Consider the following 17,400-nt stretch of genomic DNA (forward strand, 5'->3'; position numbering starts at 1 on the left):
TTCTTTCTCTCATTCCACAGAGAGACAGGGACAGAGAGAGTGGGAGGCCACTTTTAATGCCCAGCACCCAAGATGAATGGTGCACAGTAGAGGGTTATGATCAGACCATGTCCACTTACCATTAAGAGACTGAACTGTTCCCACCTGGTGACATCTTTCCTCCATCAACTTTGATGTTGACCGAGATCCTACTGAAGACAACTCCAAGTGTAATTGTCATGGCTCAATGGTGCCATTGGTGCCATGACGAGATTATGTACAATAGATTTCTACCAGAGGGTGCCCTTCCATCAAGAAGTTTCCCTTTTACTCACATTTTGCATACAGTCAGTCAAAAAGAATTCTTCTATCTAATGTAACAGGTACATTTTGACATGTCCACTGTCAACTGTATGCTGAAAGTCAGATTTTACTTTGCAAGGCTTTTGGGTGGACAAAATGTTTTGATTTTCCTTATGTATGGTTCAAAGCTAGGTAACAATGTCCTCATTCAAATTAATTGTTGTTTTCCAAGCAACGTCTCTGGATAATACAAGATTTAAAATGCTCCACACACTGTCCAGTGCCCACTGCCCAGCCTGCACTACTCCAAAGTCCACTTTACCTCCAATGCGAATACCCCATCTGTCATGATGTTCCTAAGGTCTAACTACTTATATTGCCACTGTTAATTCTCCACATTGCCCTTTCACCCCTTTATTGTCAAGCACCAGCCAATAACCATTATCCGTCCCCTGAATTATTCACAAAGGGAGCTGAACCAATCAAAGTGCTTCAATTTGTGATGTTTACTGAGCTGCCATTTTGCATTGTGCCAATGTTAAAATTTGCTGAAAGTATCATTTAAAACATTAGAAACCCATCAAAAGTAAAATTTTGTACAACATTTTTCAAATTCTTTATTTTATCATAGAACGATAGCAGCTCTACAGTGCAGAAAGAGGCCATTGACTCTCCAAAAGAATAGCTTACCCAGGCGCTTCCTACTGCCCTATCCCTGTAAACCCACGCATTTGCCATGGTTAATCCACAAAGCCTACACACCTTTCAACACTAAGGGGCAGTTTACCATGGCCAATACACCTAACCTACACATCTTTGGAGTGTGGGAGGAAACCGGAGCAAAGCCACGCAAACACAAGGAGAATGTATAAACTCCACACAGACATTCACCCAAGGCTAGATTCGAACCCAGGCCCCTGGCGCTGTGAGGCAGCAGTGCTAACCACTGTGTCGCAACAGTATAAAATACCACTTTGGCATTTAAAATTCCTGGAAAATATTTTCACACAGAAGCTTACTTCTTTGACAATTTGGAGGAATTATCTGGATCTTAAATTCCTTTCTATAACTCCTTTGTTTTGTCATGATTGACTGCTCTTCATGTCAATAATTTCTCTTTTTCATTTGCCTCAATACAGATTAAGGTTTCTTCTGATCCCAAAGAAAATTCAAATTGCTCCAAGATTGTTTACTCATAAGCCTATTATTTTTCTAATTCATTTATAGGATAGGGGCCAGAAACCTGAGAGGCACCTAAAATTTCCTTGTATAAAATCCTGAACATGCAGTATTCAGTAAGTTAAAAATGAAAAACTGACATCGAGGTAACATCTTTCATGACCTCAAGACATCCCAATGCGCTTTGCAACCACTGAAGTACTTTTAAAATGTAGTCAGTGTTCTAATGTGCGAAACCTGGCACAATAAGCTTCCACAAACAGCAGTTCAATAAATGAGCAGAACGTCTATATTAGGTGCTGCTTGTGGGCTAAGTATTATCAGCAGACAGGAGAAAAAGCAGACTGGGGTGGCATGGTGGCACAGTGGTTAGCACTACTGCCTCAGAGCGCCAGGGTCCCAGGTTCAATTCTGGCCTTGGCTCACTGTCTGTGTGGAGTTTGCACATTCTCCCTGTGTCTGCGTGGGTTTCCTCCACGTGCTCTGGTTTCCTCCCACAGTGCAAAGATGTACGGGTTAAGTGGAGTGGTCATGATAAATTACCCCTTTGTTTCAGGCAGACTAGCAGGGTAAATATGTGGGGCTACGGAAATAAGGGCTGGGTGGGATTATGGTCGGTGCAGATTCGATGGGTTGAATGGCCTCCTTCTGCAATGTAGGATTCGATAATCTATATTAGGTGCTACTTGTGGGCAAAGTGTTACCAGCAGACTGGAGAAACTCCGCTTCTCTTCTTTGAAGAATATTGGGGGATCTTTTACATTCACCCGAGAGGGCAAACAAAACCTTTATTTATCTGATTCATTTTCTATTTGTCAATTTACCATGCGTTTAACTGAAAATTACTTAACTACTCTTTCAATACCATGTCAAATTGTGTTACATAGCTCGAGATGGGCTGGATGGACTGATTGCTGCATTGTAAGCAAGACATTCTGTTACACTGTTATTTTTGATTAATTCTAATATTGTATTGTCAGGTCCAGGAGAAATAATAACAGGCTTTGAACGCACTATTTTCCGGGAAACTAAAAGTAATGTTACAGATTTAAAATGTCTCTGAAATGTTGCTGGGTGACCATGCACCTTTCTTCCTGTGCGTTTGAGTGGCTTGTAATTTGATACTGTGACAGTTGCAAATATTGAGATTGGCTGTCACATGACGCCAACCGGCCTATAGAACAGCCCATCTTTGATCAATATGCTGTTTTGTTCTCGATTACAATAATCACAAAGGCTATTATTCCTCTCTGGGGCTTGCAGTGACTACATTTCAGATTCAATTTATTCAGTCAGAAACAAGAGAATTGCAGGATGCAGTTAAGATTGTTTTGTCTGTTTAACAGTGCAGAAAGCTTCTCGAGGGTTGCTCCCATTGTTAGGTTTCTGTCACATATGTGCCTCTATTCAAAAAGGAAACTGGAATTTCAAGCAATCAATTAGGCTGGTGTCACAGTCTGAAAATAGTTGGTCAGTGTGCCGAATGGTTTTAGTTTTGTTATTTTAAGCAAATATATTTAGTCGGTATGTAGGAGGTTTGGTTCTAAGTGAAGCTTTTACTGTATAATGCAGCAATTTTACACAATGTGCTTCATAAAACAATTATTTCCTGTATGTCTCAGCATGAGAAAAAAAATAGACTTTGAGCATTATTCATTGGGCACTAAAATTACTGTTAAAATTCTTATACTTAATGAAGCATAATGTTGCTTAGTAACGAATTGTGCTACTTTTGATATTGTATCTGATTTCACACTAAATTATAACTTCTGGTTTCCAATGTGCAGTGTAGCAGCATAACCATTTCAATTGTAGTGCCAAAAACCTCTGATATGTTGACACTTCAAGTTTTCTACATGATTAAGTTAAAAGACTTGCTATCCTGGGTACAGGCATTTGAGCAGAATTTTTTCTCAACAACAAGAAGGTTGCAAAATGACTTGAATATTGGACGTATAAGATTGGATACTGATCCTGATTTCAGCACTCAAAAAGAATCAATTACATTTTTGATTTCTTGTCTTTCGAATGTCGATGGTTTCTGGTTCATTTTAAATGTTTTATGAAGTGTCACCAACTGTATAAACATATTGCTGACCACTAAAAAGACTGAATTTATTATTTAAGCAAGTTGCAAATGAAGGAATTCCACCAAGTCCTGTGAAACCAAAATGCTGTTTTGAGGAGTTTATAATGAGATGTGCACTCATGGAATGAAGGCTGGAACCTGGTACCACCCACAACAGATCTCCTGAATAGAGGAGATCGCCTGATGGTCGTGGTGTGATTTTACCCATTCAGATCCTCCCTTCTCCCTCCTCCCTGCTGCAGTCTGGCCATGAGCACTCCAATCACGTCAAGCCAGGGTTTGGCACACAGTCTGCATTCTCTGTTAATCAGGAGAATCCCGTCCAAGGCTGCTGTCATTACACAAATTGAATTAGATTGGCTGTTTCCTATGTGCCAGGGTTAACAAACTATGCATTATTTCTGAGTTAGAGCTCCCATTTATAAACCAGTTATATTTTTTGCCAGCTATCAGTTTCACGATTTCACAATGTAATTGTAATTTTTTGTTCACACACAGAGAGTTTAAAATGCACGGAGCACATTTTCCTTAAAAAGTATTGAACAACTTCTTTGTTCTTTGCAACATGCGTGTGACAAAAAACTTTGGGGATTATAGTTAAGAACTAAATGTGGATTAATCACCGTCTTGACTGCATGGGAAGTTATTCCCATCTCCACAAGTGACAAATAAAACTGCTCATTATTTGCTCATTTTAATGGCATGAGTGAGATTATCTCTTTCCTTTTGCTAAAGTTATGGACTCTACTATTCTGTTGGTTGCTTTATATGTCAACATGTTGATCTACTTAATTCCTTTTCTGTCTTCAAATTGCCTGTTACAGTCCCTATTGTACCTAAGGCACAATTCTGCTTTAAGCCATGTTTTCATATTTGCAATTTTTAAAAATCTAGCCATGACTTACAGGCCTGTCCGTAGCTGCATATTGATTTTCCTCCTTGCAATATTTTATAACAATAATGAATGGAAGCTCGCCTCAATTAGTCCATGTTGACATTTATGTCCCACACAGCCCTACTCCCATCATTCTTCATCTAACTCTATCAATATAAGATGACATGTTTCCAAGACATGAAAGAAATAATAATCTGTGCATATTAACTCCAGGAGTCATCTGTGAAGGAACGGTGCTTTTATTGCACAAAATGAAATTAACCATAACCACAAGCCTGCGGTGAACACAACAGGTCCCAACCGGGACTAAAAGGATAATGGCCCCACTCAGGGTCTTGCTTTATACATTGCTCGGTATACGATCTCCACCTGGTTGGCTAATTACCAATCCCCAGGGAGCTCCTATTCAATGAGGCCAACTAGTGGTTCCCCCACGCAGATTATGGGAGTTATCACACTGTGTAAATCAAACTTTATTCTTTTTTGCTTATTTAAAAATGAACTTTGCTGAATCAAAGGATGACCACCATCAGTCACCTGATGTCGGGAATTGCAAGGTGACCAGACCACTAAGGTATAAGATGGATTGCATTGGAAGCATGCCCTGATGTGTTGCTCATGGGATCTCACATCTGGGAAATTTCAGAAAGGCTATGGGCATTTTTATGAGCTTACCCCTCTAGCAGAGTTTGAGTGTCTACCAAGACAATAGCTACCCAGAACACAGTCATCGACAAGGATAATGATTCTTTCAAAGGTTAATGCCTGGGCCACAAGCCACAAAAGCCAGATCCAGACACCTTAATGAAATCATTATAGAGGAAGGTGGTCACACAATTAAGTGACCATTTTGCAATCTCTATAGTTGCTATCTCAGAAGCAGGCCAGTCTGCTGATTTATCTACGACCTGCAAACATCTGACAGCGAGACTCCAGGCTGACCAAGCAGCCTGCAACACGCCCTCCTTGAAGGCTATTTATCTGGAAGCCACCACCTGCCACTCTGGCCAAGCCTCTGAATATCAACCTGATTTCTCTGCGTTGCCATCATCTTTAAAGGAATTCTGTGTTTTTGATTTGATTTATTATTGTCACATGTATCGGGATGTAGTGAGAAGTATTGCTTCTTGTGCGCTATACAGACAAAACATACCGTTCATAGAGTAGATAGAGGAGAAGGAAAGGAGAGGGTGCAGAATATAGATATAGCTAGATGGCTAGATATAGCACTTGGCGTGAATGGGATTAAAGATTATGGGGAAAAAGCAGGATTAAGCTCTTGAGTTGGACGATCAGCCATGATCGTAATGAATGGCAGAGCAGGCTCGGAGGACCAAATAGCCTCCTCCTGCTCCTATCTTCTATGTTTCTACAGTGTTACAGTTACCAATAGGGTGAAGAAAAAGATCAGCTTAATTTATGGTAGGTCCATTCAAAAGTCTGATGACAGCAAGGAAGAAGCTGTTCTAGAGTCAGCTGGTTTCTGCCTTCAGCCAGGAACCCTGCCTGACCTGAAACTTCTCCGTGAGGGAACACCCTCGGGATTTGGACATTCTGGGCTCTGGCAGTCACATGAATTGATATCCATTTCTGTGGTTGTTTTTAATGTGAGGTTTTCATAGTTGCAAAACCGCTCTTTCCTATCCCCTTACTGTTTACACATGTGTGTACATGCACGTGGGTGTCCACGCGTGTTCTTGTGATCAACCCTGAGTTTGAAGAAACTAAACTTCCGATTTAATCCTAAAAAGTTTGCTGCGAGTCACTCTCAAAAATGGATTACACAAAGGTTTTTTGGGATATATCTATTTTTAAAACAAAAAAAAATCACTGCTTGCTGACAGATGGCAGTCTGCCTCCTGTCTGTAAGAAAGAGATGCCAGTCATTGTTCTGCAGTAACAATCCTGCCTCTAAGCCAGAAACTTCTGGGCTCAAGTCCTACTCCATCGAATTGAGCACCAGAATCTAGGCTGGCACTTCAGTGCAGTATCAGTGGAGTTCAGTACAATTGGAGCTGTTCTCTCTCTGGCATGGAATGAATAGTTTCCTTCTGTGTTGTATTGACTCTTTTACTCATAACCCCTCTTCCCTTCTCCCTATCCAGCTTCCCCTTAAATGATAGGTTATCTTATTTGCCTAAAGTTTAAATTGATATGACCTAACAAAATGGACCAGTGAATGCAATGAGACAATCTAGTGTTACTGGTGGTGTTTGTAGGGCACAGTGATTAGCATTGCTACCTCACAGTGCCAGGGACCCAGGTTCGATTTCCAGCTTGTCTCATTATCTGTGCGGAGTCTGCATGTTCACCCCATGTCCGTGTGGGTTTCCTCCGGGTGCTCCGGTTTCCTCCCACAGTCGGAAAGACGTGCTGGTTAGGTGCATTGGCCATGCTAAATTCTCCCTCAGCGTACCCGAACAGGCACCGGAGTGTGGCGACTAGGGGCCTTTCACAGTAACTTCATTGTAGTGTTAACGTAAGCCTACTTGTGACAATAATAAATAAACCTTAAACTTTAAAGGACGAAAAGATATATGGTCGAAATGTACTTAAAATGAATATAAATACAGTATTATTAAAAACATATGTGCAGTTAATATCTAAGCAGGTTATCTAGATAAAACTGAGTCCTTATCAATCTCACTACAATTTTAAAACTGTCTGTGGGCCAAATCTGTACGAAAAGGGGATCATGATGTGTTTTTCTGCGCAATGTTTATACATGAGAAAACCAAAGATATGGAACATAGAACATAGAACAGTATAGCACAGGAACAGGCCCTTCGGCCTGTTGTGCTGAACTTGATGCCAAATTAAACTAATCCCTTATGCCTGCCCTTGGTCCATATCCTTCTATTCCTTGCATATTCATGTGCTTAGCTAAAAGCCCCTTAAATGCCCCTATCATAATTGCCTGTACCACTACCCTTGGCAGCATGTTCCAGATACCTATCACCCTCTGTGTAAAAAACTTGCCCCTCAGACCTCCTTTGAACTTTCCCTCTCTCATCTCTCGCTAGCATTAGACATTTCAACTCTGGGAAAAAGATTCCAACTGTCAACCCTATATATGCCTCTTGTTATTTTACAGACTTCTATCAGGCCTACACTCAGCCTCCGCCACGCCAGAGAAAACAACCCTAGTTTGTCCAGCCTCTCCTTATAGCTCATAGCCTCTAATCCAGGCAGCAGCCTGATAGACCTCTTCTGCACCCTCTCCAAAGTCTCCACATCATTCCTGTAATGTTCCTGCAGTGACCAGAATTGAATGTAATACTCTAAGCGTGGCCTAACCAAAGTTTTATAAAGCTGCAACATGACACCCTGACTCTTGTACTCAATGCCCCGACAAATAAAGGCAAACATGACATATACCTTCTTTATCACCCTATCTACCTGTGTGGCCATTTTCAGGGAGCTATGGACTTGAACCCCAAGATCCCTCAGTACATCAATGCTGTTCAGGGTCATGCCATTAACTTTTTACTTACCTTTAACATTTGATCTCCCAAAGTGCAGCAGCTCACACTTGCCCAGATTAAACTCCATCTGCCATTTCTCTGCCTATATCTGCAGCTGATCTATACCCTGCTGAATCCTTTGACAACCGTCTACACCATCCACAACTCCACCTATCTTGGTGTTGTCTGAAAACTTACTAACCCATCCATCTACATTTTTATCCAAGTTATTTATATATATCACAAGCAGCAGAGGTCCCAGTACGGATCCCTATGGAACATCACTAGTCCCGGACCTCCAGCCATAAAAACACCCTTCCACCAGCACTCTCTGACTTCTATGGACAAGCCAATTCTGAATCCAAGGGCCAATCCCAAACAACTTAATTTCCTGGATGAGCCTACCATGAGGGAAAGTCTTACTAAAATCCATGCAGGCAACATCCACTGCTCTACCTTCATCGATCACCTTCATCACCTCCTCGAAAAGAATCAATCAAGTTAGTAAGACATGACCTGCCCCACTGAAAGCTAAGCTGACTTTCCCTAATTAGGCTATGCTTTTCCAAATGCACGTAAATCCTATCCTTATGCATCAAGGCATTGGAATATTGAAGTTATTGGGGATTTATTGCACAAAAAGAGAATAGTTACAAACTGTTCTAAGGACGTTGCCTATGGGATGGTCATTTTACTTGGGAGTGAGAGTGACACACATTGACAAGAGAAGACCTGCCAAAGGGAGCAAGGAGCTAGGAGTGGGAGTCCACATGGCAATCAATGATTGAAGAAACATTGCTTGTATTTTTGGTAAATCAAAGGAAGGATAGAAATAGGTGGGGCACCTGTAAAAACAAGTAACTGAGGATAAAGAAAGGGTGGAGAAGGAAAATAAGGCAAAGGACAAAATGGATCCCAAATGAGCTAGATTAAAGAATGAATTATAGTAAACAGATAAACATGAATACAGTAACAAAAATAATGGAAGTAGGTACCAACTTAAAGTTTAAAATGTATTTATTAGTGTCACGAGTAGGCTTACATTAACACTGTAATGAAGTTACTGTGAAAATCCCTAGTCGCTTCACTCCGGCGCCTGTTCGAATACACTGAGGGAGAATTTACCGTGGCCAATTCACCTAACCTGCACATCTTTGGACTGTGGGAGTAAACCGGAGCACCCGGAGGAAATCCACACAGACAAGGGGAGAACGTGCAAACTCAGCACAGACTGTGACCCAAGTGGGAATTGAACCCAGCTCCCTGGCACTGCGAGGCAGCGGTGCTAACCACTATGCCACCAACAATAGACAATGAGATGCAAATTTACAATAACGGACATGTGCAAAACTGGTTTAGTGTGAGTTATTAGGGTGAAATTAGTTGTATGCTGTTGCTCAAAACAGGTGACAGTGAATTGGCAGCCTGTTTTACGTCCTGCTTACATTTATTTTTCATTGGATTGGAGCCCCGATTAAGCATAGCGTAATGGACAAAAGGTTTGCTGATTGGTATGGGCTAGGAACCTCAGGGAGGTGCAATTGTGCGTCCTGCTGGAATTGTGCCAGCTGCAGTATCCCTTCCTGCTATTGATCCCGCCAGAGTTTCAGAGACCACAGGAGGAGCCTCTAAAAATGGGCCTTCAGCAGTTTTGGCATAGAGTCGGGGGTGGGGGAATTGCAGGGGGTGGGGGGTACCCTCCCTTCTAACTATGCTGAAAATGCTAATCTGCATCAGGGTTCACTTTCTACATATATATTTAAATTCAGTCCTTCTGGGAACTTTATCATGTGCAAATTGACATATATTGCCAACACTTGTTAGGTGAATTGTGGTGGGAGGATTGTTTGGTTGATTTTTTATTGTTGGGAACAGAAGACATGTCACTCACTGGCTGCCAGTGTCCAGGTTGTATCAGTGATTATATTACCGCAGATTACTACAAAGCAGCAGGAAACTTTCAGCATCCTTTCCAGGATCTATTAGAATGTCAACTGTATTAAAGAAAAAATAGGATACCATGTTTAAAACAATGCTTTATTAATAATTGGCCTATTTGAGTCTATATAGAAAGAAATTACCATTCTGTCATTACTGAACAAACTTTCAGCCATGGTCTTTACTTGGGTTTAGTGCTTTTAAGAAAATCCCTTTTTTTTGTGTCATTTCTTCATTTGGGAATCCATTTTACTACAACTTTAATCATCCACAAGCCATATATGGCATGCTAAACAGGCCACAAAACACAGTATCGCTGCACACTAATGCAGACAAGATGTAAGAATTGTGAGTTAACCTTTTGTTAATGTGCATAGACAATGAATAAGAGATTGGCATGCATACTTTTACTCTTGGCAGCAAGCATGTTCCTAAAGCTCTCTTATTCAAGGCGAGTGTCTGCTGGAGTTTCCAACACGTACCCATATACAACTAGTCTAGTACTTTGGCATGAAATGGTCACTTATAATTCATCACCCCTGTAGCTTCCAGCCCCAAGATATAGCACCATTGTAAAAGAAAATCTTTTTTACACATTACAACAGCTTGCCTGCAGTTTTGCTCAGGACCACATAGTGTGAACAAGTTTTTTGCTGGGAATGTTTAACAATCTTTAACAGTCATTCAGACAAATTGAACAGCACATTCACAGAGGGGCCATGATGTCATACCACCCATACACCACTGAAAGGGTGAACATAAAATAGAGAAAAACTCTGTTACCCTTCACATTGTATCACAAGGTCTGAACACGTGAGAATATTGTTAAATAGAAGACAGACATGTAAGCGCATGTTTTGATGACAATCTAAAGGATTGAAATTGAAGTAAAATTTGAGTTAATAAATGGAAACAGCAGACTGCGTGGATTGCTTTATAGACTCCAATTTAAATATGCTGGAAGTCTCCACAAGGAGCACAGCTGCCTAACAGCACCAGGGACCTTGGTTTAATTCCCGGCTTGGGTCACTATCTGTGTGGAATCGGCATGTTCTCCCCATCTCTGCGTGGGTTTCCTCCGGGTGCTCCAGTTTCCTCCCACAGTCCAAAAGATGCACTGGTTAGGTGCATTGGTCATGCTAAATTCTCCCTCAGTGTACCCAAACAGGCTCCGGAGTGTGGCAACACAGAGGATTTTCACAGTAACTTCATTGCAGTGTTAATGTATAGTTTATTGTGACACTAATAAACTAAACAAGCACCATATAAAGGATGTATTTTTGACACTCATTTGTGGCATAGAGCTTCATGGTGCAGACTACAAAATTGGTCACTGACTCTCATGGCCCTATTTACTGTGTGCTCAATTTTCCAACTCAGGAATAATGAGTTGAGAAAGAAATCTGCATCACCAACTCTCACCAACGTTTACAGATGCACCATAGAAAGCATTCTTTCTGGTTGTATCACAGCTTGGTATGGCTATGGTATGGTATTCTGAGCTTTATTAATAAGAGTGTAAAAGCAAGGAGGTTATGCTGAATTTATACAAGTCACTAGTTAGACCTCAGCTGGATTACTGTTTACAGTTCAGGGCGCCACACTATAGGAAGGATGTGAACACATTGGAGAGGGTGCAGAAGAGGTTTACAAGAAAGGTTGCAGAGGTGAGAAACTTCTATAATGAGAATAGATTGGTGAGGTTGGGACTATTCTTATTGGAGAAAAGGCGGCTATGAGGAGATTTGATAGAGAAGTTCAAAATCCAGAGGGGGCTAGACAGGGTAGATAGAAAGAAACTTTTCCCACTTGTAAAAGGATCAAGAATGAAAGGCTATAGATTTAAAGTAATTTGCAAAAGTAGTAAATGTGATATGAAACATTTTCATGCGAATGTTCGGGTCTGGAATGCACTTTCTGGAAGTGTGGTGGAGGCTGGTTCAATTGAAGCATTCAAGAGGGCAATAAATGATTACTTGGATCGAGGCAATGTGCAGGGGTACGGGCAGTGGCACAAAGTCATGATGCTGGTTTAGAGCTGGTGCAGACACAAGTCAAATGGCCTCCTTCCACAAAGTAACAATCGTGTGAAGTTCTCCACAAGAACACTAAGCCTGTGTACAAAGGTTTGTACAATGTTGGCATTTCCAATATCAGCAAATAACTTTAGTTTTCAGGTGATCTGGGAGATTATTTGCTTGAACTCTACCACATCCGCCCATGCAGCTTGTACCTGTTTTAACAGTTTTGATTGGCTTTTAGCTCCCAAGTGGAACTGTCTTTGGTGCATCTCTTATCTTGGGACTTCCAAGGAATTCAGGGAGAAATACTGGAATCTTGCCCATTTCCTTTGTTGTGCACATTTTAGATAGGAAACTATGCTCAATTTTCACCTGATGCAACACTCCAGCACCTTGCTGAACTACACTCTCAAATTCCGTTTCAGAATTCAGAACCACGAGCAAATTGGCATTGGGTAAATATGATTTATGAGATAAATACAGTGGGAAAGTGGGAGCAGTATCACTGGGACAATCTTCACCTCAACTGTGCTGGGACCAGTGGGCTGGCAAGTTGTATAACTACAGCAGTAGAGAGGACTTTTAACTGCAGGAGTCAAAAAGAAAATGTGATAAACTAGAGCGAGAAGATAGCGGGATAGTAATAAGAGAAATGGTTATGAAAGTGTCAGTATGGGGCAGAACAGATGAACAAGAATGCACCAGCAGTTAAGGCTAGTGATTGTGAAAATAAGTCCTAATTAAATTAAAGGCACTCTACTATAATGCATACGCAGCATTCGCAACAAGATAGATGAATTGACCACGGCTGGGAACTGAAAGTTCAAGAGTATTCAGCATTTAGGAAGGACAGGCAAAAAGGAAAAGGAGATGAGATTGCACTGTTAATTAGAAATGGAACCAGTGCACTAGTGAGAGGGAATCTCAGATTGGAAGATGAAGATATAGAATCAGTTTAGATGGAGTTAAGAAACAGCAAGGGGTAACAAATTTTGGCAATTGTTTATAGGTCACCAAATAGTAGCGGTAATGTAGGACACAGTATAAACCTAAGGGTAATACAGCAGACTTCAACCTATATATTAGGTATTATCCCTAATACAGAGGATGACAAATTCCTTGAATGTATGAAAGATGGTGTCTCGAGCAGTATGTTGAGAAGCCAACTATTTTGGATATTATGCAGAGATGCTGGCGTTGGACTGGAGTGGGCACAGTAAGAAGTCTCACAACACCAGGTCACAAACACGGCATATATAGACAGAGACACAATTGCCCAGTCAATGATACCCACATCCCATGAAGAATCAATAAAGTCCCCCAATTCAATGGTGCCACACCTGCATCCAGGAAAATGGTGGTCAGACCCTTTGCAATTCCCACTCTAGTTTCTTTTAACAGCTGGTGTACATTTCCTCCGGCTCTGGTGATTTCTCCACTTTCAACGATGCTAATCCCCTTTATCTTGCAATTGTGACTGTCTATATGTGCCGTGTTTGTGAACCCACCTCTCCACTCACCTGATGAAGGAACAGCGTTCCGAAAGCTCGTGTTTCCAAATAAACCTGTTGGACTTTAACTTGATGCCGTGAGACTTATTTTGGATACAGTATTGTGCACTGAGAAATGGCTAATTGAACAAAATGATCTTGTTATAAATGAGCCTTTGGGGAAGAACACCCATAATTAAGGTGGTCCTTAGACTTACGACAGAAATGTTTCCTGCAAACTGTGTTGTAAATCGAAACATCACAAGTTGGAACTGGTTTTGCCATAGGAACAATGTTATAAATGGGGGATTGATTCCTGAACCAAGGGGCGATGCCCTATTTTCACTGATTAGTGAAAAGTTTGAGATCTTCCTCCAGTACAATTGCCCTAGTGTATTTACTGTGATAGAATAGTGCCTGCACTTTCAAAGACATTCCTATACTGTACAAGAAGCAATTTATCCTTCCTGAGATTGTGAAAAGCTCCATTTTTAGACAAAGATATAATCTTCATTTAAGGATAGGCCCAGTCAACAATACCCACATTCCATGAAGAATCAATAAAGTCCCCCAATTCAATGGTACCACACCTGCATCCAGCGAAGATAGGAAAATTCGTTGTCAGACCCTTTGCAATTCCCATCCTAGTTTTAACAGCTGGTGCACATTTCCTCCGGCCCTGGTGATTTCTCCACTTTCAACAGTGCTAATCCCCTTTTTATTTCCTCTCTCTCCTCATGTTCATCGCATCTAATACTTCACACTACTCTTCCTTAACTGCAGTGTCTGTATCACCCTCTTTTGTGTACACATTAAGTATTCATTCAGAACCATAGCCACATCTTCTGCCTCTACATGTACATTACCTTTCTATGGTCCTACTCTTTCCTCAATTATATGTTGACAGTGTATTGGTAAAACATCTTTGGCTCTCCCTCATTTTGCTTGCCAATATTCTTTCATGCCCTCTTTTTGCTTGTGTAATTTCCCTTTTGATTTCACATCTGTACTTTCTATGCTCCTCTCAGCTTTCTGTAGTATTGAGTTCTTGGTGTCTGACGTAAGCTTTCCATATCTTGCCCTGTATGCTCTTTAACATCCTGGGGGTTCTGGATTTGGCAGTCCCACCTTTTTCCTTTATAGGAACCCATTTACTCTGAACCCTTTGATCTTCCCTTTGAATGCCTTCCACTGCTCTAACAATAATTTACCTTCAAGTAGCTGTTTTCAGTCCACTTTTGCTAAGTGACTCAAGTTTAGTAAAATTGGCCTTGCCCCAATTTAGAATGCTAACTCATTTAGCTTTGTCCTTTTTGATAATTGTTAAAATTAATTGAATTCTGATTACCACCAAAATGCTCTCCCACTGCCACGCCTACTTGCACAGCTTCATTTCCTAAAACTAAATCCAGAACCATACCCTCTTTTGTTGGGACTTGCAGCATTCTGGCAAAATAGTTCATCTGCATGTGCCTCAATCTGTCTGTTCCCTCCACTCCTTTCATACTAGGACTATCCCAGTTAATATTGGGGGTAGTTAAAATCCCCTACAATTACTGCCCTATTGTTTTTGCACTTCCCAGAGATTTGTTTACACATTTCCACATCCAACTCCTGCTGTTTGGGGATCTACAGTACACATCCAATAGCACGCACCTTCACTGCAACTACCTTTACTGTACCGATGCTGCACCTTTTTTGTTCCTTAGCTCAACCTGTATACCTTCATTCTATTATCCTTCTAACATATCATCCTTTTCGTCCATTCTTCGGCAAGAATTATCACTCCCATCCCCTTCCTTTTTATCGCATCTGAACAGGAACATTCAACTGCCATTCCTGTTCCTCTTTATGCTTCTGTAATAGCTATAATATTGCAATGCCACATTTCTCTGTGCACTCAAGCTCATTCCCTTTCATTAAAGGATATACCCTTGAATACTGAGACTATTTCTTAAAAATATCTAACTTTTGTTTCCTCTGCCTTCCAGTCTTTCACAACTTTTCTGCTCTCCCATCTGAATTCATCCTCAGGTTTCCATCCCCCTGCCAAACTCGTTTAAACACTACCCAATATCACTAGCAAAGCTTGCCACAAAGATATTTGTTCCAGCCCTACTGAGGCACAAATGGTCCAGCTTGTACCTCCCCCAGAACCAGTTGTATATGCGACATCCCTTTTTCCTAAAAAAGCACTGCTGCCTCACAATGCCAGGGAGCCGGGTTCAATTCTGACCTCGGGTGACTGTCTGTATGCAGTTTGCACATTCTCCCCGTGTCTGTGTGGGTTTCCTCCAGGTGCTCCGGTTTCCTCCCACAATCCAAAGATGTGTGGGTTAGGTTGATTGGTCATGATAAATTGCCCCTTAGTGACAGGGGGATTAGCAGGGTAAATATGTGGGGTTCACGAGAGGTGAAGGAGTTTAAAGAATTCTACCCTTCAATAAAGAACAAACAAAGAACAAAGAACAGTACAGCACAGGAAACAGGCCCTTCGGCCCTCCAAGCCTGTGCCGCTCCTTGGTCCAACTAGACCAATCGTTTGTACCCCTCCATTCCCAGGCTGCTCATGTGACTATCCAGGTAAGTCTTAAACGATGTCAGCGTGCCTGCCTCCACCACCCTACTTGGCAGCGCATTCCAGGCCCCCACCACCCTCTGTGTAAAAAACGTCCCTCTGATATCTGAGTTATACTTCGCCCCTCTCAGCTTGAGCCCGTGACCCCTCGTGATCGTCACCTCCGACCTGGGAAAAAGCTTCCCACTGTTCACCCTATCTATACCCTTCATAATCTTGTACACCTCTATTAGATCTCCCCTCATTCTCCGTCTTTCCAAGGAGAACAACCCCAGTCTACCCAATCTCTCCTCATAGCTAAAACCCTCCATACCAGGCAACATCCTGGTAAACCTTCTCTGCACTCTCTCCAATGCCTCCACGTCCTTCTGGTAGTGCGGCGACCAGAACTGGACGCAGTACTCCAAATGTGGCCTAACCAGCGTTCTATACAGCTGCATCATCAGACTCCAGCTTTTATACTCTATACCCCGTCCTATAAAGGCAAGCATACCATATGCCTTCTTCACCACCTTCTCCACCTGTGTTGCCACCTTCAAGGATTTGTGGACTTGCACACCTAGGTCCCTCTGTGTTTCTATACTCCTGATGACTCTGCCATTTATTGTATAACTCCTCCCTACATTATTTCTTCCAAAATGCATCACTTCGCATTTATCCGGATTAAACTCCATCTGCCACCTCTCTGCCCAATTTTCCAGCCTATTTATATCCTGCTGTATTGCCCGACAATGCTCTTCGCTATCCGCAAGTCCAGCCATCTTCGTGTCATCCGCAAACTTGCTGATTACACCAGTTACACCTTCTTCCAAATCATTTATATATATCACAAATAGCAGAGGTCCCAGTACAGAGCCCTGCGGAACACCACTGGTCACAGACCTCCAGCCGGAAAAAGACTCTTCGACCACTACCCTCTGTCTCCTATGGCCAAGCCAGTTCTCCACTCATCTAGCCACTTCTCCTTGTATCCCATGAGCCTTAACCTTCTTAACCAACCTGCCATGTGGGACTTTGTCAAATGCCTTACTGAAATCCATATAGACGACATCCACGGCCCTTCCTTCATCAACCGTTTTTGTCACTTCCTCAAAAAACTCCACCAAATTTGTAAGGCACGACCTCCCTCTTACAAAACCATGCTGTCTGTCACTAATGAGATTGTTCCGTTCTAAATGCACATACATCCTGTCTCTAAGAATCCTCTCCAACAACTTCCCTACCACGGACGTCAAGCTCACCGGCCTATAATTTCCTGGGTTATCTCTGCTACCCTTCTTCAACAACAGGACCACATTCGCTATCCTCCAATCCTCAGGGACCTCACCCGTGTCCAAAGAAGCGACAAAGATTTCCATCAGAGGCCCAGCAATTTCATCTCTCGTCTCCCTGAGCAGTCGAGGATAGATGCCATCAGGCCCTGGGGCTTTGTCAGTTTTAATGTTCCCTAAAAAACCTAACACT

This window comes from Mustelus asterias, chromosome 11 (genome assembly GCF_964213995.1).
Source record: "Mustelus asterias chromosome 11, sMusAst1.hap1.1, whole genome shotgun sequence".
Lineage (NCBI taxonomy): Eukaryota > Metazoa > Chordata > Chondrichthyes > Carcharhiniformes > Triakidae > Mustelus > Mustelus asterias.